The sequence below is a fragment of the Bombyx mori genome, chromosome 22 (genome assembly GCF_030269925.1).
Source record: "Bombyx mori chromosome 22, ASM3026992v2".
In the NCBI taxonomy this organism is placed as follows: Eukaryota; Metazoa; Arthropoda; class Insecta; order Lepidoptera; family Bombycidae; genus Bombyx; species Bombyx mori.
In genome coordinates, this window is record NC_085128.1 from 15,703,997 (window position 1) to 15,729,772 (window position 25,776).

At 37.2% G+C, this 25,776-nt stretch overlaps 1 protein-coding gene and 1 long non-coding RNA gene across 2 annotated transcripts in view; one reads left to right on the forward strand and one right to left on the reverse strand.

Annotated features, from left to right (window-relative positions):
- LOC105841416 (uncharacterized) overlaps positions 1-25,776 on the forward strand; it is a 312,744-nt gene that overhangs the window by 161,140 nt on the left and 125,828 nt on the right. The gene's annotated exons all lie outside the window — the stretch shown is intronic.
- Positions 7,686-25,776, reverse strand: part of LOC134201008 (uncharacterized) — a 192,686-nt gene continuing 174,595 nt past the window's right edge. The window contains exon 2 of the long non-coding RNA XR_009976155.1: positions 7,686-8,264. This is a non-coding gene — a long non-coding RNA (uncharacterized LOC134201008). The remainder of the gene's footprint in view (positions 8,265-25,776) is intronic.

Sequence of the window (25,776 nt, forward strand, 5' to 3'; positions counted from 1 at the left end):
CCATTCATAATTTAGTTGTAATCGGAGTAAATTCTCAGATAGATCGCAACATGAAGGAAGCTTGTTTCACTGCAGAAATAGATAGGATAATTACCCACGTGTATAGGTCCACGCTGTGGCCTGTAATATTATAGATACGACCATTTTATAAAAGAGATTTCGTTTGATTAATTCATCGAAATATTATTAGCCAGGAATATTATTAGCGAGACCACAAGAATAACTTAAAGAAGGTCGATACACGAAAACGATTTTATGTTTCTGATGTCAACAAATATCAAACGCTATAAATAAGTTACGTAACTGTCCGAAATACTGACTGTAGGTATATTTTTCTATGATTACTAATATGATTCTCAACAAAGATAACAAAAATAAATGTACTAGACAAGATGTAATCAAACAACAAAATTCCATAAATCGAGTACACAGTAAATCGTGTTCCTCCACGAAGAAGCAATAGCCCGATATTATCATAGGCAGTGTCTATAAGCTGAACGAATCAGGGGACCGATTTGCATGGCAGAACCGGGTCCATCGATCCGCCATATCGCTGTCTCATCACAAAACTGTAGCGCACAGGTTAGGACCAGACAGTGCACTAATCATTACCGATGTGCTCATCAATGATTAAGGTTACTTAAAAAAAAACTAGCTTCTAGACATCATTATTTAACGAGTCCTTAGCACTTTTTTAAATTAATTATTAAAATTAGCTTATCAAAATTACAAATAGATGAGCGACTTGTTCTCCTTTTTTATACCTAAGCTGATGGTCTAGAGAGACCATATCAGCGTCACCGGGCGTTTGTCCCGTTATGTAAGACCAAATGAGAAAAATATCGAATATTTTATAGTACCAGTATTCTTTATGTCGAGTCGTCAATTTATTGTAATACATATTTTACTCTGTACGATATAACATAACATAATATTTTATATAGCTATAGAATTATAACAGATCAACTTAAAAAAAAAAAATTCGTGCCAATACCGACTCTACACGACAATCATTCTAGAAATTTATCCATCCAATCATTACATACAATGTTTATAAAATTATATAATATTTATATGAAAATTATTGTGTCGTTGATCAGTTGCTTTTGATGCACATTTGATAAATATTATAGATTGTAGATAAATGGAAGAAAGTACAAATAACTATGGTACTTTTTGATAATCCCAAGACGTAGCTCAATTTTCAAAATCTCATCATGTGCATCTGAACCTACTGTCTTCGCCTGCACTACACAGATACCGATAATAAACATGTCTATCCAGCATTTTATCAATACTCGGTATCTGTTGTATCGGAAACCCTGGCAACCTCGTCTGCCTGAATTATTTAGTTCGTATAAACAAAACATGAAATGTGTGTTGCCGTTTTATAAATATTATTCGGGATGGTCATATTTGTTTTTCGAACGGGTATTAATTGAATTTTCTGGTTTGAAAATATTCTGTTTACCTTTTGCACGTTTAAAAAAAAAGGTTATTTGTAATATAATTATGTCGTTGAAAAAAAAAGACTGGCTGGATTATATTGGTTGCTGTTAAATCCCTTTCGCCTTTTACCAGTCACGAATTCCGCGTCGCTAAATCAACAATGTTAAATGTAATGTAGCTTCTTGGAAGAGCAGGCGAGGTTATGACCTAACTTGTGGTGAGCAGTTACCCAAATCATCAGTAATACCCCTAACACGAATGACGCGTCACTACAATAAGGAAGGTGATCAGTAACCATTACCTTAGTCCAAGCAAGAAGAAATGAGGTATTGCATAATATTACTATGGATTTATAATGAAGCGCAGAGTGGCATTGGTATCGCGTGTAGGTCTAGGTATATAATAGAGTAGGGAATCACTCTAACTACAAAATAAGCATGCACATATTAATAGACGAGTTCTGAACAATATGACTCGGATTATCGGCCAAATGACCAATATCAGTCGCCCTACGAAGGATCTTCTCTTTGTCGTTCCTTTTACCCATCTGCTTTGATAAGTAGCCCAATTTTATGTAAGATATGATGCATAAAGGAAATTATATTTATAGCCAGAAAACTATGAACTTAGTCCTGTATTGGAGCTGTACTATTACTGGTTTCGGAAATGTTTGCAGAAAACAAAGCTACGTAGCTGAACGATTTTGGAATAGTCCCGCCAGTATTAGTCATTAATTAAAAAAAGAAAACAGAGTATTAAAATGAACATGCCACTATGTAGCAGAGTAATCTGGCACAAAAGACCCCGAGGGTCAAAGTGTAGAACAATTGCTTGAACAGGCCCCCAAAAAGTATTATCGTGAATTTTTGAATCTGGACGGGACTTACTGTTTTTGATATTACAGACTTATTTAGTACACTTCAGTAATTAAATAGTAATGTAACAAAATGCTTAGTAAATTAGAATCATCTTACGAAACTGTTGAGTGGATATAATAACACGTAGACGTCACAACGTAGAGGTTTTGCCGACAACTTTGTGATATTATTTAAAAGTCAAATTACATTGAACCGGGAAGAGAAGTACGGCCTCACGACATGTCATTAAGTATTATGATCCTAATTGATAAGAGGAAAAAAGCATCAAGATTTAGATACTCAGTCATCAAATACCATGCAGATACGATCTATCTACGTCTAGATAAAACAAATGTTATATACATATTTTTAGGTTTATTTCAATAAATTTGTCAAAAAATGACACCACCGCGGCTCATAAACGTCTGAGCAACGATCATCTCCAATATCAATCATTATACTAAAATACAGCATCGTCTCTCGGAAAGTGGCACAAATTTTATATCGCTCCTTTCCGAACCCGGGTGAAATATCCGGGCAAACTTTACCCGGCTTTTTACGGTCGAACTTGCCGGGTATCCGTGGTAAAACATCTCCTTTGAATATAACTAATTTAGTGGCCATACCGGATGTTTTTAAGCCTGAAACTTTAGTACGGGAAAAAATGTGAGTGAATTTTTATGTGGATACATTTGGAATGGGGAACCGAGATAAATATGTTGTGTAGTTGGAAATGTTTATAGTTCGTACTTTTTAGCCAATTTCAAAGCGAGCTTTCTGAGAAAATATGGGCGTATCGAATCGTGTGTGGCTTGCGGGTGGGTGTATATTAAACTAAGTTTCATTCATTATTAAAGTTTTCTGTTGGACTTAAGTTAGTTAGTTTAGTTTAGGTAGCCAAATGATAGAAAATTTGCTTAGTAAAGTTTAAATATATTGTTTTGTACCTTAATGATTATCTGGGCGAGTTTAAAGTCAATCTGGCATAACGTTGTTTTATTTATTTATTGATTAAGCACACAATACACAATACAAGCTAAAATATATATATACAGAGCCCATAGACATCAACAACGTGAATTCCACCGTGCATTGCTTAACGGCTGTCCCACATCGCGGCAGGAATAGAGTATTGACACCTTACAGCGCGGGCTAGTATCACGCAATAACACTACCAATTTTTGCTTTGAATAATACAATATCAAAAAAATACTCTTAACAGGTATATCCCGTGGGTTGACCCGACAAAATGAATCACTGCTACTACATACAAAAGCAACAAACGGATTTATGTCGTTGTAAAATTTACTTTTTTTTAGCTAAGAAACCGTAGACTTTTTAGTATTTTACGAGCTTAGGCCATTTTTTACGAGAGAACCCATGAAATTGATGGTATTCAGTGCTTTCATAAGATTTTTTGTGGGTCGTGAAGTTGTTTTAATGAATTTTCGTTAATGGGAAATGTAGGTTACGACTGGCGTAGGCGATGGCAAAAAATTAAACTGTCAACTTTAGGCCATGAGCGGCCGGTGAGCACTTAAAGACTATGACTCTGGTGGTATGTCTCTGGTGACGTGAATAAATATAATGAAATATACGGTCTTCGCTAGACTTTTAAGTCGTCGTGGAGGATAAAGGATAAAGACGTCCGGTGCATTCGTGTGGAAGCGATGCACCGGTGTTCGAATCTCAGGCGGGTACCAATTTTTCTAATGAAATACGTACTCAACAAATTTTCACGATTGACTTCCACGGTGAAGGAATAACATCGTGTAATAAAAATCAAATCCGCAAAATCATATTTTGCGTAATTACTAATGGCAGGACCTCTTCTGTGTCCGCGCGAGTAGGTACTACCACCCTGCCTATTTCTGCCGTGAAGCAGTAATGCGTTTCGGTTTGAAGGGCAGGGCAGCCGTTGTAACTATACTGTGACCTTAGAACTGATATCTCAAGGTGGGTGGCGCATTTCCGTTGCAGATGTCTATGGGCTCCAGTAATCACATAGCACCATGGGGCTGTGAAATCGTCCACCCATCTAAGCAATAAAAAAAAATTAAACTTTTAAATTCTAATGTACTTATGATATATAATAGCCTCTGGCAGCAGCTATGCGAGAGACAACAATTATTAAAAAAAAGGTATATACATCTACATTTTCATGAAAAAACCTGAAAAAACAATGTGGACAATTTGCAAACAATCCGTCGAGGCAATTACTAAAATTTGCAACACTAAAACGCAACAAGATAATTTCGTACGCCCGCTCAAAGTGGCTACGAGCACCGAAGCCTTTGTGCATTAAATTTTTTTTTGTTGAAATCCTTTTTTAATAAAAACTGCTTCCATTCCCTTTAAGCCAACTACAGTGTTTTCATGGGAGAATATGGTTCGCTACTATATTACTTTGTTTAATAATTGCAATGAAATAGAATTGTTATCGAAAACTGTATTTGTGGAAATATGCGTAAAGGAAATTCACAGTCTTCAATAGCTTAGACAGTCTTATTAAAAAATCTCGAAGAGCTATAATTTAAGCCAATGTCAGTTGTGGGGACAGCTGGCCTTAATTATTTTAAACCCCAGATTAATATTATGTATAAAAAATTCTCGTTCATTTTAATATTGATAAATAACAAATAAAAATGAGAGTTTTAAATTAAAAAAAATTATGCTTGTAAAATTCAACAAATCTAAGCTCCAAAGCTACGAAACGGAAAAGAAAATCGCTTGACTACCAGAACAAAGAATGATACGATTTTTTTTTTATGTATGTAGGAACGGACTGTGTGGATGAATGGAAAATATGGACCATGACAATGAGAGGGATAAGAGAGTCCAAATATTTTAGCGAAGAAATGAGGGTAGTTAGCCGACGCAACGAAAGACAGACTTTTTTGTTGAACTCTTACACCCGACGTCCGATCTCCGTTCGGGGTCTGAACCCGGTCAGAGTAGAAGGGTTCCCAAGGACAACACTACAACCAGACTCGCGGCGCCACCCCGAGGACGCTCGACCAACGGTTCGTCGAGGCGATAGTCGACAACCAACGACGCCGGTCTCCGCGATACGGCAGCCCTACCAGGCCTCCCGGGCGATACCACTGGTGTTCCGGGATACCCCGCTGGGCCAGAACCAGCCTGCCGGGTCGGAACGCGATACACCGCCGACCGGTAACGGAAGACGGACGTAATCTAACTCGGAAGATTGATGACTTGTATGTTTTATTTACTTTATTGTAGACGGCGTTTTTATAAAGACGCAATTAAAATCCAGTTTGCGTGAAGCGACCTACTGTTTTGTTGGCCCGAACAGACTCCGTATGTACATATGCATATAAACTGATATTTAATTAGGCAATTTGTAATATAGTATGAGAATATTGTGTTTTTTTACCTCGTGTATTATTTGCAGGGTAGTTATCGCATGATCGAGGATACGAAGCCACTTTAACTCTTTATATCTAAAGATCCAAAAGCAGGAAAGTTTACCGAGCTTATTCTAGGCATTACATTGTTTCACCGTTTTATTTTGTTCTCGCTGTGATCGGATTGTTTATCTCGAAACAGGGACCGTGTCACTTGAGTTTGCAGATAAGAGGCTATCCAGTATATATTGGAGGTCCTATACAATTTAAGACTATTCTATTCTCAATAAAATCCTTTGAGATCCATTTCAGTGATTCAATATTCAGTGTTCATGTGAAGACGTTGGGTGGGTAATACGAAATTCTATTGAAATCACTGCAGCGATACACTTTATTGTTCTAGTTGGTCTAAAGTAAAAGTTATTTTAATCGCGTCTTTATTTACCGATAACCAAAAATTTTTTTTTTAATGAAAATGCAATAAAACTTATATCTAAGAAACAGCACTTACACAACGAATATTTGTTCCTATTTTATATGGCTTATTCATTTTTTTATTGCTATGATGGGAGGATGGGCTTACAGGCCACTTGGTGTTAAGTAATTACTGAAGCCCATATATCTTAAGATATGAGTTCTAAAGTCTCAATATAGTTATAAAATATTCAAAAGACATTGGTGACATAATTTATATTTTAATTCAAATTTTTTCGGATTAACTGCAATGAGTATTTACATTAAAGCTAGGATCATTATGAAATTTGATTTTTTATTGTTTTGTAGGTTAGTTAGTTTCAATAGACAAAATCGCTTATCTCGATACATAGGGTCCTCCTTGCGTCGATAATCCTCAATGCTGAGGGTCGTGGCCTCCTATATACATAGGGTATGCTGAAACTATTTCCGAACCGTAATTTTGGTAGGTAAAGAATTAATTCTGTGAACGATCTAAATTGTTTTATTCAGGAAATATTTAAAAAAAAATGTTTTTCTTGAGAATACGACACCCCATAAGCGCGGGCAGAACCTCAGGTAAATTTGGTGTATTATTAAATTACGCTTGAACTATAACTGAATTAGTCAATAGTATGAAACGTACTTGAGCAGTATGAGTACATTACGAACAATATTCATAAGCAGTAATGCGTTTCAGTTTGAAGGGTGGGGCAGCCGTTGTAACTATACTGAGACCTTAGAACTTATATCTCAAGGTGGGTGGCGCATTTACGTTGTAGATGTCTATGGGCTCCAGTGACCACTTAACACCAGATGGACTCTGAGATCGTCCACCCATGTAAGAATTTGAATTCCCATGTAAGAAAAAAACGAACTTGAAAATAAATCAGAATTAATCCACAAAAATAATTGGTTTTTAATTATTCGTAATACCAACTCCAATAGTTTGCTTGTCATCAAATTACTGCAGTCCCGCAGAGAATGCGCGCTGGAATCCAATGAAACTCACATTATCGATACGCGTTGAATAGTGATGCAAAATAAATTACATAATCGACAGAACAGAAAAACATTTTTTTTGTGTATTTACATTTGTTGCGTGAAAATAACGAATTTTTAATTTCGTACGTATTGGCAATTTGTTTTTTTTGTGAAGTGATTTGGTTAAAATTTATTGTTTTTAAAGGCGATGTCTCAGTCGTTAATGTATCTCATTCTCCTTCTGCTCTTGAAATCAAGGGCGGATCCAGCTTTGTCGCCAGGAGGGGGTCACATAGTCAAATTTAGATGCGTTCGTTTCCAAACGTTTGCCATTATACAAAGTTATTATATTATATTAAATTAATTAAATATTGAAGGTATGTAGTTACATAAAATCTGTATGGTGACAAAATATATAAATAGAATCATTATATTCAATTAGTGGTCCACCTAAGTCTTGGACCCAGCTCAGGGGGTGGTCATGACCCCCACGACCCTCCCCCTGGATCCGCCATTGCTTGAAATCGAAATAATTGCTTCAACCGCATCGGTGTACTACATGGCAGTCAAATGATTAAAAGCCAACGTTAATTTATTAAAAGCTCTTCATTATTACAAAAAATATTAATAGAGTTGAAACGAATATTAAATATGATCTATATCCTCACATCCAACAGAGCCGTGATAGTCGAATTGGTCATTCGACCGATATCGATAACCGATCGATTGGTCTTTCGACCGATACCGATTCTCTTAAATAATATCGATACTCGAAAACCCGTCGTCTCATTACGCATCAATAATGTAAATTTATATTCGTTCATGCATCGACGGAGGAGGGCGCTCGCGAGTTCCCGCCGGTTACAGCATCATGAAACGTGTACCGAACCGATTTATTATTGATGAGTATCCGACATGGTGACTGTTTACGGGTTCCTCATTTCATCCCTTGGCACGATTATACCGGAATCGATTCGATCGAGCCGATTATCGTTTTGATAACGATCTTTTGAACGTTTTCGAGTTACGTGTGGATTGTTTGCGGGTCGGCTGGTCGTTGTCGCTGCGCCTTAATATGTAGTTTCTGTGAGCGGATGTGACTATAACTTTAGTGTTTGTTGTTGCGTGAAGGCGTTCTCGTTGTGGGTACCGTCTGAAAAAAAAGATTATATTTTTTAAAAATGAACCAACTGGATTTGATTATTGTTGCATAAAGGAGTTCTAGTTGTGGGGACCGTCTGAACAAAAAGGTTTTTTTTTAAAGAACGGACTAGATTTGATAATCGTTGTTATTGGCGTTCTAATTGTGGACATTGTTTGAAAAATAACACATGTTTTTTTTAATTTCATTACAAACATTTAACACTTGGATATTTCTCAACCAAATGTATTTTATAAGCTGTTTTTAATTATGTAAATTATAGAAGAAGAAAAAAAACTACGTATTTATTTTAATTGCTAAATTACTCACGAACAAAGAAGAATATTATTTTTAAATACTGTTGAGTGGTCAATGGTGCGGCTTTGTGAGCCCGCATGGGTAGTACCTGTTTCTGCCTCAAAGCATTCCACTCTAAGCCGTGATCCTATACAATTAAGGCTTCAACTTGTTTCAAGGCCTGACATTGACCTATTTCAAGATGGACATTTACATTGTGACGTCAATAGACTCTGGTAACCACTTAACACCAGATGGACATGGGCTCTTTCACCCATTTACGCAATATATGGCATAGTTAGTTATAGATAATTGCGTTTCGCAGTTTTTGCTGAAGCAAGATCACTTTGGTAATAACATTCATAGAAACATTCTGAATACATTGTATTTGTATCAGCTAGCCAAATCTTAGTTTCCATTGTGACCATCGCGAACTAGTTTGAACGCACACATTTTTGTTGAAATTGAATCTAAAATCATATGCTAATAAGGCAACGGCTTAGCTTCGTCTCTGGATTAACTGTTTTTCACTTTCAGGTTAGGCAGTATGTATGTGCGTATTCTCGAAGCAAAGTCGTATAGCACGAATAAACAAACGTCCAGATTTTATTAAAAACTCTATTCAAAGTGTTCATACACTTCGTCCTATCCTTAAACGCAATACACTAATTTTCTCACTGAATCTTCTTAGTGAGTCGCGATTTCGATCCGGTGGTAGATTCTGCGAAGCGCTGCTCTTGTTAGGATCAGTGTTAGCAAACTCTCTCAGCTTGAAACCCGTGAGCTCACCTACCAGTCAAAGCTTAGTTGGAATAGCCTCCTAAGCTACTTGCGAAGAGGTAGGCAATTATTATTCGTCCTAAAGTTTAATAGCGCCCTCAATTACCCGGCAAGGAAATGACTCCATAGAGCGCCTTGTCGTTCAGGGCAAAGTAGAAGGTACCAGACCGCGTGGAAGGTTGCCCGTGCGATAAACTGACTAGATCAAGTCGGCAGTTGGCGGCTGTTTGCATGAGTGTAAACCAGACTCACCACCACAAACCGGGAGGAGTGGCGATTGCTGGTGAGGCGTGTAGCATCTGCCCACAGCAATGATACTGGGTGACGACAATGGTCACTCTGACAAGAGTGGTACGACATACGACATACAAGCTACCAGCAAACAGCTGGGGATTTATTATTCGTCCTAAACCGCCCTGCCTATTTCTGCCGTGAAGCAGTAATGCGTTTCGGTTTGAAGGGCGGGACAGCCGTTGTAACTATACTGAGACCTTACAACTTATATCTCAAGGTGGGTGGCGCATTTACGTTGTAGATGTCTATGGGCTCCAGTAACCACTTAACACCAGGTGGGCTGTGAGCTCGTCCACCCATCTAAGCAATAAAAAAATAAAAACTTTATTGTTTACCTTAGCGAAACAAGCTGCAGAGTACGAGTTAAAACACTCAATTACGCTATGAAAAGAACTAGGTGGTGCAAATCAAGCCGGATGTTGAGGGTAACTCGTCGAGTAGCCGGCAGGTGCCGCCCGCGGCTCAGGAAGTGTCGGTAACGGCCTACTTCCGCTCCGCGTCGACACCTCTAGGGGCGTTCGAGCTTGGAAACGACCGCGAGAAAAATATTATGCACGGACATCGTTCATGGTAAATGTTTTCATCACCGCCGGCCGTTTTTATGCGCAAGTATGATTTTATCGATAGATACCCGAGGATTCAGTGACGTAATTCTTTTTTCATTGCCCAGACGAGTGAACGAGCTCACGCCTTTTCCGGTTTTAAATGGTCACTGGATCTTGTAGACATTAACATTAACTAGTGGTCCCGCAATAGTCGAATTTTGACTATAATGAATTTAAATTATAAGTTTGACTATTATTAAGGTCAAAAACTATTATACTTATATAGTCACAAATTTCGCCAAGACTTACAGTATATACAAATAATATTAAAGATAACAATATATAACAATATAAAAACAATATTAACCTATTTTTAATTTCACCACAGACAATAATAAAAGTTTGACAAAGAAAAGTGTGTTATCTAGGTATATATAATATATTTGTGTGGTGTCAAATATATGGTAGTTTGTGTAATATTTTTTTTTATTGATTTCACGTATTATGAATGCTTCATTCATTCATGACCAGCCAAGCTTAATATTTCTACATATATTAAAAAAGAACACGTTATTTTTCTTGGATAAAGAGTTGCCTGTGTCACTCTAGGTCACACTGGCAGAAAGCCAACCCGATGGTCAGATCTGGTTAAGGAAACGGTTGGTGGTAGTCTATACCATACGGTCCATGCCACCCATGATCGAACACTGTACAGGAAAGTCACATGTAGTCGCGATCCTGTCTATTGCTAAAGCAAAGCAGTCCTGGGTTCTAGTTTAAGGAATTCAACTGAAACATCTTAACTCAAGGAGAGCACTTTAGTGGTGGAATTTATGGTAATAACTGCTTATAATAAAAAGGTTTAGGCCTGGCTAATCGACGATAGGAAAATAAAACTTTCAGAGCAATATTAATTGAACACAAAGCTCAAAACATACGAGTGATGGATGGTCAACTATCGGCTGATATCTAAATCCGTATTTACGTAAAATCACTAATCATTGGACACACTGTCATATATTAAAGCTATTACCTTATAATATGTACATATACTAGACGTTGACCAACATCTCGTTTGGTAAGCTAAAAAATAAATTTTAGAATCCAAAGCCATGAAGATTTGAGCTACTTTTGAGAATGATTGACTAACAAAATCCGGACATACATACTTACATTTATATTAGTATAAGGGTCGTGAGAAAAAAAATATCGTCAAATAATTTTTTTTTAATTTTTTATTTATTGCTTAAATGTGTGGACGAGCTCACAGCCCACCTGGTGTGGGACATAGAGATAGCCTGGTGGGTGATATAGAAATCATTCTACAGCATCCCAATAATACGTAACCTAAGTTTGATTTGGTACCGCCTTTATAAGTTAGGTGATAACTCGTGAAATAATTTGTGTAAGCATTTCTTTCACTGAAAAAAAAAAGATGGGACACCAGTTAGGAACGAAGTTCCTTATTATAAAAATATTAATTTTAAGTTCTAACCGAGGTATAAAGAAAATAAAACTGGAGGTTTCGCAACAACCCACGGTCATTCGGTAACGTGCGAACTTATTGTGGTACACTTCATTCACGGTTGTTTGCATAAGAGTATTGCGCAAACGAACGCTCTGAGATCGTGGTCAATGAATGATAAAAAAATATGTTATTTTTTGTACGTTATTACAAAGTTAAGCCGTACACTGTGTGCATTACTAATTTGTACGTTATTACAAAGTTAAGTCGTACACTGTGTGCATTACTAATCAAAATCTTACGTTACGGACGTTTTTTCTCGGTTAGGGTACCCCTCCGCATCGTCCCATAAGGAACTTCGTTCCAAAAATCAACATTTCTTTAGTTCGCTCCCAATTAAAGTCATACAAATATAAATTTTCAATTGTGCAGTAACCCTGAACTGGGCATTTTGTGTACAGGAATTATTCATTCTTTTCTTTTCTTCGTGAAGAGGTGTTAATGTTTCCGAGAGAGCTAACTTTTAACATAATTTCTGACGGAAGTTAAGCGCTGTTTTCTGAGCAACTTACAAAAGACTTCCCGCGATAGCTTCATGGTTTGTGTGTGACGAACTTGAAACGTTTTGAGATAACAATATCAGTTCTTCATCTATACTTTTTAATATTATAAAGCTGAAGAGTTTGTTTCTTTGATTGGTTGAACGCGCTAATCTCAGGAACTACTGGTCCGATTTGAAAAATTCTTTCAGTGTTAGATAGCCCATTTCTCGAGGAAGGTTATAGGTTATATAACATCACGCTAAGATGAATACAAGCGGAGCACCAATAAATAATGTTTCAAAATCGTTTTTTTTGCCCTTTTGAGAGCTTCCGCTGCGTGCGCTGCAGAAATGGTTAAAGTTTCGCTAAAATAGTGTATGACAGAATTGTTCCCCTTTAAAATATTTAAAAAAAACTCCACAACAGCATGTATCTATACGTTAAGGTTGGCTCACTATAACGTTTTTAATGCTAACCAAATTTTTTCTAAAACAAAACATTATTTGGGAACTATTCCACGCGGACGAAGTCGCGGGCAAAAGCTAGTAACTAAATATTTCTAAAAATACGTTTAGTCGTTTATCAGTTTCGAACTTTATATATTGTCAATAGTATTCAAGGAGTTTTTCTTTTTCTGTTGGCTAGTTCGAAAACTTAGTGGGGAAATAAGCTCGAAGCCTTAATTGTGTTAACAGCTAACGGCAGAGGTAGGCAGGATTTGCGCGCCTTCAAAAATACGTTCTAAACGCCGTACTACCAGTAAACGCGACGAGAATTTATCTGTACAAATAAATAAAATCGGACTGTTTGTTTGTAATAATAAAATGATCACTTTTTACTAAATGCGTAAGTATGTATACCACAGTAAATATACCAAAATATTTTATTTTTTATTTTTGTCAGTCTGTCTGTCTGTCTGTTTGTTTCGGCTAATCTCTGGAACGGCTGGACCGATTTTGACGAGACTTTCACTGATAGGTAGCTGATGATATAAGAATTTTTTAGACTAGCTTCGCCCCGCGGCGTCACACGCGATACGACAATAACCGCGGGTAACATCGTGGGACTCTGCTATGAATAATAAAATTTAATGTTCGCTGAGGGCGGGTTGGCTATTTTTAAATATAAATCATTCATTTCAACTGAAATATCATACGTACTTACAAATCATACTTGTTGAATGTCAACACGTGTTATGTCTACCAACGTGTCTAAAGAAACCACAGTCCTAAGAACCACGAGTGAATCTTTTTTTATTACTAAATATTATTTGTCTGTTACAGTTTACTTTAAAAATAGTATATTAGTAGACTCAAATAAGAATATAAATAAAAGAAAATTAAAATTAAACGTCGTCGTGGCCTAACTTGAAGTCGTCTTGGCCTAACGGATAAGACGTCCGGTGCATTCGTGTTGAGCGATGCAACGGTCTTCGAATCTCAGGCGGGTACCAATTTTTGTAATGAAATACGTACTCAACAAATGTTCACGATTGATTTCCACGGTGAACGAATAACATCGTGTAATAAAAATGAAACCCGCAAAATTATGATTTGCGTAATTTATGGTGGTAGGACCTCTTGTGAGTCCGCGCGGGTGGGTACCACCACCCTGCCTATTTCTGCCGTTGTAACTATACTTGAGACCTTAGAACTTATATCTCATGGTGGGTGGCGCATTTACGTTGTGGATGTCTATGGGCTCCAACACCAGGTGGGCTGTGAGCTCTCGTCCACCAACCTAAGCAATAAAAAAAAACGACCCTTCATTCCCACACCGTACTATTTTTTTGGTGGTCGATTAATTTGATCATATACGAGTATATACCTTATTTACTGCACAAATATTTCTTCACGGATTTCTTAAGCTAATGTCTGTAATAACCTTTTTCTGATGTAAAGGCGCACACAAAACCCCTTAAAAGAGTTGCTTATTTTACGTATCCTAGTCGTCTGTAAAGTAAGCCTAGTAGTCATAGCGCGAGTAATTTATATTGTTCAAATAATAACCCTAGACACTAACAAATCCATTATATAATTTAAAAATTAAAGTTATAATAGAGTTTTGCTTTCCTTATTCTTATCCTTCAAGGATTCCCTCGGGTGTATATTGTAAATCGTATGGCTTTCTTCTGTAGAATGAAAATATATTCAACATCGGCAGCATTATCCCGCAGTAAGATCCCATAGGAAATAGCAGTGCACGTAGCTAAAATATATCGTCCGAGTGTATTAGTGATATTTAGTGTCAGCGTGGTGGTATAACATTCTGGAATACTGCTGCCGATTCTTTAGTCTTCAGTGGTGCTAAGCAACGTCCTTGAGACCCGAAAGAAATAAAAGTGGCGATATCCAGGCTTACAGCACGAAATTGGCTCAAGAATATTGTTAAACATTTAATTAAATTAAAAATAGTCCCCTCAGATTCTTATCTAAAGCTACTTAAAAATACTTTCGAAAGGATTTAAGAAGCGGATAAAGTTTCTTAGGGTTTATTGTCTCCGTCGCGATCATAATAAAATCAAAAAGTTAATGCCGATGTTTTGAAGTGGACTAACTTTTAAGATGATTTGCTTCGGATGGTCTCGTCCTTTATTTTCTAAGCTGCCGTCAAAAAGCTCAAGCCTGGATAAGTTAACAGAAGATTAACTTCGAGAAAGATCGTAGTTTTCAGTTTTTTTCGTTGTGTTTATCTTGGTATAATTATCGATTTTTGGGTGATTTTTTTAATAAATGTGATGAGCAGATTATACCTACATATAGCGTATTAGACACATATGACATAGAGTCTCTTATTAAAATCTTCGTACGGCTAATTATGATTTTTTAATTCATGCATTATTTATTACCTGCGAATCTGAATTTTGATTATTTTTAGTCAGTTGTCCGAAGCGAATGCCTGGTTATTAATAAACGCTTTGTATTATGGCATAAACTTTTTCTCTAGTCATATTGGGAGTGGCACGCATAGTTACCACCACTCCGACTAATGATGAATTGGTGAGGCCATGAACTTTTAAATTTCTGAGGTCACGCTGTAACGTTTATGGGCTCTGGAAACCACTTAACAGATGCGGTTCTACACCTCGATCGATTTCCAAAAAAAAAGGTGTGGTGTCGTGGGACACCGGATAGGGACGAAGTTCCTTATTATAAAAATATTAATTTTCAGTTCTATTCGAGGTGTATAAAGAAAATAAAACTGAAGGTTTCGCAACATACCCACGGTCATTCGGTAACGTGCGAACTTATTGTGGTTCATGCACTTCGTGCATTTCATTCATGGTTGTTTGCATAAGAGTTAGTGTATTGCGCAAACGAACGCTCTGAGATCGTGGTCAATGAATGATAAAAAAATATGTTATTTTTTGTACGTTATTACAAAGCTAAGTCGTACACTGTGTGCATTACTAATAAAAATCTTACGTTACGGACGTTTTTTCCCGGTTAGGGTACCCCTCCGCATCGTCCCATAAGGAACTTCGTTCCAAAAATAATTATTAAATAAACAATTTAAAAATAATTGCTAAAGTATATTAAAGATAAAACCACTCGGCCGTGGCTTACTCAGCTTACGGCGGGGTACATTTAATGGTATTGGGGGCGAAACGTCATAACTGCAATCACACTTAACACTTAAGAGCTAGCACTTAAGGTGCAATTTATGTTATCATTAATGCGGTCTCGTATTCTTAATTACTACGGGATCGCGTCATTGTTTGAACTAGCTTGTAATACAGCTATGCGAGGTAGATGTTGATTCAATCTTGGACACGGACTGGGGTATTGGTGTAATGCTAACTTAAAGCTCCATTTTTACTTTTTATGTGCTTCCATTTGAATAGCTTTGGATTATATAATGCGATTTTTTTTATTAAACTTGTGTAACTTTTATTTCATCGTCTCAAACTTTTTCGTCCGTGTGTTGCATGTCGCGTGACGGTCGGCCGCGGAGTAGGGATAAAGTGAAAGGCGCTCGTCAGAGCAGCCGAGGCCAATATGCGGCGCCTATAGTTCGCAGCAGCTGACCGTGTAGTGTGTAGACTATTACTCATTTGTGCCAGTGCCCCACGCTATTTTGTTTTTATTTTTCTCAGTGTTTAATGTAAGTGTTGTTTGTCAGAGTTAAATGTCTATATTGTGAAAAAAAGTTTCACTTTACCGTGGTTTCATATAATCACACAATCCTTTTTTTTACTGTCCTTGAAGTACCTATATGATGGTGAGTGGTTTCCGTGGACGTCAGTAATACCAGAGTCACAGCTAAGTAATGCCTACCGCTGAGTAATTTCAGAAAATCTCATTTGAAGAAAGACATGACTTATTGTTCAGAGAGCACCGAGGAGGAAAGTTCAGTTCAAAGCTGAATGGTACGTGGCAAAAATATATCTGGAAACGCACAGTGGATGAACGCAGTGGTTGAAGGTAATTTGGATGAACTTCACTTCAGTGTTGTGAGGTGCGTGCATATCCTGCAGAATTTTAGAGGCTATTTAATTCCTCATTATCTCTATACCACACTCTCCAACAGACAAAATTAACGGTCATCTCCACACAAGCAATAACCTTTTATTTTTGGCTCCATTAACGCGTATCGCTGTACGCTTATATTACGACATCACCGCACAGTTCGAACATAGCCCGTTGACGGGTTATTAATGCACGGAGATGTTTTCATGATTTATGATCGAGTAATTTTAGTTACGGCCACGAACTTCGGTATACGGAACGTTTTTGATGAATGGAAATTACGTTGCGTTATAAGAGTTCGACGTGTACCGAACTTTGATCGTAAATAATTTTTCGGCGGGATGAAAAATCAATTTTATTTATTTCTGATTTAGGGTTGTGCGGCCTGGAATAATATTTTATTGACGGTACCTACGGAGCCTTAATGTGATTTTTGGATTTATTGTTCTACGTTTCGAATCGGAGCACGCAATTTTGTTTCGTGGGAGAAATTAGTTTTTTTTTTATTGCTCAGGTTGGTGGACGAGCTGACGGCCCAACTGATGTTAAGTGGTTACCGGAGTCCATAGACATCTACCTTGAGAGATGAGTTCTAAGGTCTCAGTATAGTTACAACGGCTGCCACACCCTTAAAACCGAAATGCATTACTGCCTCACGGCAGAAAGAGGCAGGGCGGTGATACCTACCCGTGTGGACTCACAAGAGGTCCTACCACTAGTAAAATAATCATAGCCAAAAGGCCGAGAAGCGAGTGAGTGAGTTTTGAGGTCGTCGTGGCCTACAGGATAAGACGCCCGGTGCTTTCGTATCGTGTGACCGTGCCGATGTTCGAATCCCGCAGGCAGGTACCAATTTTTCTCACTCGGTGAAGGTTATGGGGCGATCTGAGGGGGAGAGATAGCTCGGTGAACTACCTGCGTTCTAGTGCGCTGCACGACATCAGTTCTATGGAGCTTCTCCGGAGTAACCAGTTGACAGTGTATCGCGTTCCGTCTCGGTAGGCTGGTCTGGTTTAGGGGGAATCTATTCCGGAACACCAGTGGCACCGTAAAAAATGTACCAATAGTTCTAAGGCAAAACGTACTTAAGAAATCGCCTTTTCGCATTAAAAGTGTACAATTTCCAAAATATTCGACATGTGTTAATATGCGTAAACATTTGGTACCACCATTATTTTTCTCATAAATACTGTCAAAAGAAAGTAGTTTAGTTTTAGTATTTTTTTTTAGTTTACTTATGTTTGACTATTATTAACAAAATTAATACATAATTGTATCTTACTTTAAAATACAGATAATATAACTGGTAAAAAAAATATTGCAAATGATGATTAATATTAAAAATATTACATGTTAAACCTTTAAAGCACTCTCATGTTTTGTTTGAGATTATACAGTTTTAATGCGAGAAGACGAAATGTTCAAGAATGTCTTCCACGGCGAAGGAATAAATAACATCGTGTAATAAAAATCGAACCCGGAAAAATTATAATTAGCGTGATTACTAGTGAAGTTCAATTTACAATGGAGCTAAAGAAAAAAATTCAAATCAAAAAGAACGAACCAACGAAAATGAACCACGTACGAAAACAAGATTGTTATCATTTCATTAGGCGCCTATTGCCAACATACAAATATCAATTAATTTAACATCAAATGCGGGTAAACCGCTGTAGGGCGCGACGTTAGTGTTGTACGAAAAGCGTTTATGATACAATTTTGTTGTATCTTGGTTCTGTTTAATTTAAAAAGGCTTATATTACTGGTGGTAGGACCTCTTATGAGTCCGCACGGGTAGGTACCACCACCCCGCCTATTTTTGCCGTGAAGCAGTAATGCGTTTCGGTTTGAACGGCAGCTGTTATAACTGTACTGAAACCTTAAAACTCATATCTCAAGGTGGGTGGCGGCATTTACGCTGTAGAGGTCTATGGGCTCCAGTAACTACTTAACACCAGGTGGGCCTTGAGATCGTCTACCCATTTAAGCAATAAAAAAAAGAGAATTTGTGGAGTAGATTTTATTAATTGATATGCTCAATTCTTAGTCTTAGATACCTTTATCTACCAATTAAGATTGGCTTATGTCATTTTTCATGTCAGTCTCCTGCTCTTCTCCCAGTTACCTGAGGTCAGCGCAACATGTTTTCTCTTTCCATTCCTTCCTCTTTTACACATATCGCCTTTCAGGCAATCGATCCATCTTTTCTTAGGTCTACCTCTGCCACTAAAGCCTTCCACATTAATAGTTAAAACTGTCTTAACAGACAATCATTTTGTCTCATCACATGTCCATGCCATCCCATGTCACTTGTCATATAAACTAGAATAGTGGTTAGGTGTATTGTAAGCCCGCACGGGCATGTCCCAGTTTCCTCCCTTGTTCTACCACGTAGCAGTCATGCTTTTCGGTCCGAAGGTTGGGACACTAGTTATAAATACAATTGAGACTTGGATCTAATGTTTCGAAGTAGTATGTGAATGCATGCACATTATAATATCCACGGGATCTGCTAACCATCAGTTGTGCCGTAAGTGCTCTTATTGTTGCTGAGCTTGTGCTTAGTGTTATTTTTTCGTAAACATCATACTGCATCGAATGAATTGAAAATGAAAATTTTTCGTATCCTCTTCTTTCGGGTCGTCGCGGCTCTTTACAGGAGCGCGGGACGGGCCTCGGGGATCCTCCTATGCCCAGGCTCGTGACTCCCTGCCTATCAAGGCAAGGGTGGTGAACTGCCTCGGACCTCGTAAGAAGTTCGGCACCCGGCCCGGAAAAAAAAAGGCTGTGGTGATGCAGGTTTGAGCGCGTTGGGTCGAACGTTGATGATGATGATGATGATGAAGATGGTGAAGATCTTTCGTATCCTCGACGCCTCAAGCTACTTTTATTTCAAACGTCTACATATTTTTTCTTATAGAATAAAAGGCCTTACCTTTTAGTTGCCAAATTAAGTACCATTGGCGGAGCATCTTTCAATTACATACTCTTATGTACGTTACCAATAGCCTATTTATTTTTGCAGAATAATAATTATACGATCTATTTTAAAAGTAGGGCAGACGGCGAATGAGATTACAATTTTCAATTATTATAATTGAATATAACTTCAGTTACAATTCAATTGAAAATCTAATCTTATTTCTCGAAGCGGGCAGCTTCATCGGTGTCTTCATTACCAGAAATAATCGTTAAGAATTATTTCGTGCTATTTTCAACTTTTTCGACATGAGAAAGTGCGAGTTTTATTATCTGCGCAAGTTTCTATATATATTTTTAGAACGAAGAAAAACACTAAACGCACCAGTCATTATATTAATGGCCTGTAAGAATGTTTCATTTTATTACTGGGAACGCACCCTTATTTCACTTATAACACGGATACGTTGTAAGGAAGTATACGGCTAATAAGTTTTACACGTGAGCTGCCTTTTGATTTGAGTTGTCGAGATAAATATAGGTAATGCTTTATTTTGCACAGAAAACACATTAGAATAGGAACTTGTAATACAATTTTTTTTTATTGCCCTTGTATGCAGACGAGCATACGGCCCACCTGATGGTGAGTGGTTACCGTCGCCCATGGACTTCAGCAATGCCAGGGGCAAAGCCAAGCCGCTGCCTACCGTAATAATACCAAATACCTAGTAGCTTTTTTATTGCCGCTGTAGACAATCCATTCCCCATCTGATGGTCACTGTCGCTCATTGGTATCAGTAGGCCAAAAAGCGAAATTGCCTACTGAAACTTATAAGTAAGCTAATATACAGTAAGATACTGATAGTAAATACTGACTATTTTTAATTAATAGACATTCTATATTTGTCTATTTTATAATATATATCAATTGATTAATAGGGTTTTACAAATGAACAGCTTATTATTTGATGTCTGTAATTGCTCTAAAATTTACTAGTGTAAGTTTGTATTGTGATTACCATATGTGTAAATATCACTAATTTGTTTAGTTCTAAAGTAATTTTGGGTTCTGGTTTGAAAGATGACATGAAATGATAATGAAGATGAGCCGATAGCTCTTGTACAATATAACTAGGTCTTCGACCTCAGTTCTTACGGTGAGTGCTCACGTTAGAGCACGAACTCCTGGACTCTTGTAGCTGAAGTTTGGCTGTAATACCTCATCGGATTTCCTACTCTGTAAACTGGAACACGCTACTCACGCTACGATCAAGTAGCACGGTGCGTACGATCTCATCTTATAAAGTAAAAATGAACAAAAACATTACTATCTTAGTTTTATTTTTATTTTTATTGGTTAGATTGGTGGACGAGCACACAGCCCACCTTGTGTTAAGTGGTTACTGGAGTCCATAGACATCTGCAACGTAAATACGCCACCCACCTTGAAATATAAGTTCTAAGGTCTCAAGTATAGTTACAAGTATAGTATAGTAGTGCAAGTATTTTTTTTTATTGCTTAGATGGGTGGACGAGCTCACAGCCCACCTGGTGTCAAGCGGCTACTGGAGCCCATAGACATCCACAACCTAAATGCGCCACCCACCTTGAGGTATAAGTTCTAAGGTCTCAGTATAGTTATAACGGCTGCCCTGCCCTTCAAACCGAAACGCATTACTGCTTCACGGCAGAAATAGACAGGGTGGTGGTACCTACCCGTGTGGACACACAAGAGGTCCTACCACCAGTAATTACGCAAATTATAATTTTGCGGGTTTCATTTTTATTACACGACGTTATTCCTTCACCGTGGAAGTCAAACGTGAACATTTGAAAAATTGGTACCCGCCTGAGATTCGAACACCGGTGCATCGCTCAACACGAATGCACCGGACGTCTTATCCGTTAGGCCACGACAACTTCAATTACTCCCTCAACTTACGCCACTACCAGGTAGTACGGTGCGTACGAAGTCATCTCTTAAAATACAAATGAACAAAAACATTACTACTATTTTAGTAGCAATACACGTGACAACATCAAAACTATAGTCATCGTGTATAGTTTCATTGCCGGAACATGCAATAGTCTCACGTGTCTGGCTTGACAAACAATGACAGTGCGTATCCCCGACGCAGCACAAATTAAATTGGCTACTTGGATTACGGGGGCAAATGCTCCAATTAGTGATCCGGTGGGTCGACACCATGGCCACAATGTCGTAGAGCAACGGAATGTTCGCACTTATGTTACAATGAAACTTAATTAGATTGTTATGATTATTGATACGGAACCAAGCGCAAGAATTTTCTTAAATTAAGTTTGTTTTTATTTCGCTAGAAGGAAGATCTCACGACTATTGATTATAAGAACACATAGACATTGTGTAGTGGCTCAAATCCCTTTTTTTCGGGTCGGCAGAATCTCCCATGTGATTCCCATGCTTGGGGAACGGGTGGGATATTTGTGACTCGGTGGTCGAAGATAGTAAAGTTTGCCGCAACCCATCTGGGAACCCGAGTTCGAATTCTGAATAATGATTAGCTGTGCTTTATGCGACTAATGTCCTCATGGTGATATTGGTGTTGATTTTTTTTATAATAATTTGTAATACACGTAGCAAGTTTTTTATTTTTTTATTGCTTAAATGTGTGGACGCGCTCACAGCCCACCTGGTGTGAAGTGGTTAAACACCGTGCTGTTCTAATAGTAAGAAGCTCTGAATATCATATCACGAGGACTGGATACTATTCTTCGGATCAGTTAACCTGGTTAAATAAAAATAGAATTTACGTCGGCATCTCTTGTTAATTTCTCGTATATTTCAGTACCCATAATACTGGAGAAACACTTGCTTAGATTTTATTTAATACGGATTTTATTTTTTATTTTCTACCATATACTTGCCTTAACGGCTCACTTACCTTTTCTAACTGGTGGTAGGAAGTCTTGCACTGGTGATAGGACGTCTTGTACTAGTGGTTGGACTTCTTGTGAGTTTGCACGGGTAAATACCATCACTCTGCCTATTTCTGCCGTGAAGCAGTAATGCGTTTCGGTTTAAAGAGTGGGGCAGCCGTTGTACTATACTGAGACCTTAGATTTCATATCTTAAGGTAGGTGGCGGCGTTTACGTTATATATGTCTATGGGCTCCGGTAATCACTTACCAGCAAGTGGGTCGTGAGCTCGTCCACTCACCTATGCAATAAATAAATAAAATAAAAAAGCAACGGCTTGAACACACCAGACTTTTGTTAAAAGTCGAGAAATTCTCACTGCACTGAAATTTCAGTAATCTGTAAACTGAATTACATTGAACTAGTTCAATTCAAAAACAATTACTTAAATCTATTATTTTACCAAGTGCAAAAGCAAAAGAATTTTATTGCATTTCTAATGTAACGAAAGGTTCACTTAATTCTGTTACGGAATGAACCTTCCGTGCAATTAGGCATTGTGGCAGTACGGAAGCAAGACAAACGAGATTGCCTGCTCCAGCCACCTGGCCCACAGTTTACGAAATAGGATTTTGTGTCCCGTCTTGATTGCAGACCGCTCTATTTAAGTCGCCACACGACCGGTACGATGCATTCAGGATTACTGTGTACATTTCTGTTACGAAATCGTAAAATGAAAACGTAAATTGTAAAATTGCCAAATTGCTTAGACTAGAGGACCCGCAGTAGTCGAAATTCGACTATTAATTAATTGTAATTGTAAGTTTGTACACTATTATGATTGTATTTTATACTTCTATAATCACAAATTTCGCCAAGACTACACTATAAAAAGTATTAACAAAGGCAAACAATATTTAATCTATTCTCAATTTGACAACAGACGCCAAGAACAAAAGTTTGACAATAAATAGTATGTATGCGTGTGTGCGTCAAATACATGGTATGTAGTGTATGTAATGTTTTCTTTATTGATTTAAAGTATCTTTTATGCATTATTAAAAAAAAAAATTAGCATTGTGCACTTCTTCTCTATATTCTCTATAAGTGTGGAAAATTTCATACTCCTCCGTCCGCGCAATTTTCGTAAAAAGGGATACAAAGTTTTTGCTTCACGTATTAATATATAGATACTTTTTAATATTACACCATAATTACGTTAACATCAAATACCTATATAAGTGTAAGTTTGTTTTGATTACGTAGACGGGTAAGTTATCACAGTCCACTTGGCTTAAAGTTGGCTGAGACCATAGACGTCACTACATGATTGCCACCATTCTTGAGACATGAGTCCAAGGAGCTCCAACTACATACGAACTGCTTTGTGACAGAAAAAACCAGTACGATGATGCCTACCAGTGCGGACTCCCAATATGTTCTAACAAAACTAAGACTGGAATGCAATGTCCTCTTTGTATTGCTGCATATCATCAATTTTTTTTATTGCTTAGGTGGTTGGAGGAGCTCACAGCCCACCTGGTGTTAAGTGGTTACTGGAACCCATAGACATCTGGAGATATAAGTTCTACGGTCTCAAGTATAGTTACAACGGCTGCCCCGCACTTCAAACCGAAACGCATTACTGCTTCACGGCAGACATAGGCAGGGTGGTGGTACTTACCCGCGCGGACTCACAAGAGATCCTACCAGCAGTAATTGCCAGTAATTGACCAGTGATTACCAGTAATTGGCATTATTGTCGAATTTGTAATACTAGTAACGTGCTATCAACGAATCCGTGGATAGTTCTCGGGGTTATTACTGTACATCTAACGAGTTTTCTGTCAACTTAACGAAGTCATTTCAAAAAGTGTTAATTAATAATAATAATAATAACAAATTTAATTAAAAAACATGATTAACAATAATCTTCACAAAATTAATAAATAACCCTTGGTATATTATTTATTGCTACGGGATCCTCGTAACAAAATTAATTAAATTTTTCACGTTGTTCACGAACATGAAATTCTTATTATAAATTTAATACCAATTCCACAAAAATAATTAACAAAACAATCAAAAATAATCACAGAATTACTGCAATTGCTTCAAAATGCGCATAAAACGTTCGAAAATTGTCGGTTTGCGTTAGAGAGCCACGTACAAAGCTTTGTAGGCTTTAAAATGAAACGACATAATTGAAAAGCCCGTTTGAATGGAATATTTCGAATGAACTATTTTAAACTGCATTAGCTAAGCGATGTGATTTACGTATTAAAGCCACCGCAATAGGGATATTGCTATTTACGTTGAACCGCATACTAAATAGGTGTGAATTTTTGTTGTTAAATATTTATTTATTTATTTATAACTTCTTATACTATAAAGTATAAAGGCGGACTTAATGCCATAGGCATTCTCTAACAGTCTACCTTAGGGGAGTGCAGAGATGAAGCTTGGTAGGTGTAGTGTGAACGTGATATTACTGAAACATAATAACATGTGTATATATTATAACATACATAATATTTATAGATACAAATACATATACATAAATATATAGATATACATAAATATATATACGTATCATAAATATACACATATAAAAACATATATAAACAAATATAATCTTCGATTAAAATATGAATGTGTATGTTAACATTTTTTGGAAACATAATGTGTTTCTTTAATTGCCTTATGTTTGGGAAAACATCCGCTGTACCCTGTGTCTAGTTAAATGCTGTTGAAACATTGTTGATTAAATAAATAAATAAATAACTAAATAAATAAATAAATAAAATATAACTAAACTAAACTAAATTACTCATAAAATAATCTTAATGGCCCCTAATCTATACTGATATTATAAAGCTGAAGAGTTTGTTTGTTTGAACTCGCTAATCTCAGGAACTACTGGTCCGATTTGAAAAATTCTTTCAGTGTTAGATAACCCATTTATTGAGGAAAGCTATGGGCTATATAACATCACGATAAGGCCAATACAAGTAGAGCATCAATAAAGAATGTTTCAAAATAGAGATTTAAATAGGTCTTTAGCATTCTATAATTAAAAAATATTTTCACTTTCTACATAAATGAAGTGGGGGTAAAGTTTAGCGTTATGCCAAAGTAACTATTCCACGCGAACGGCTAAAAGCTAGTAATGCGATATAAGTACACATACAAATATTAAGAAATTATAATAGGTCAAATGAAAATGAGTCAATTAGCCACTTTCGTTCCAAGGTTCGGGTCGAGGTAAATCTGTTGAATACTTATCAGCGAAGCCCCCTTAATGGCATCTAGAG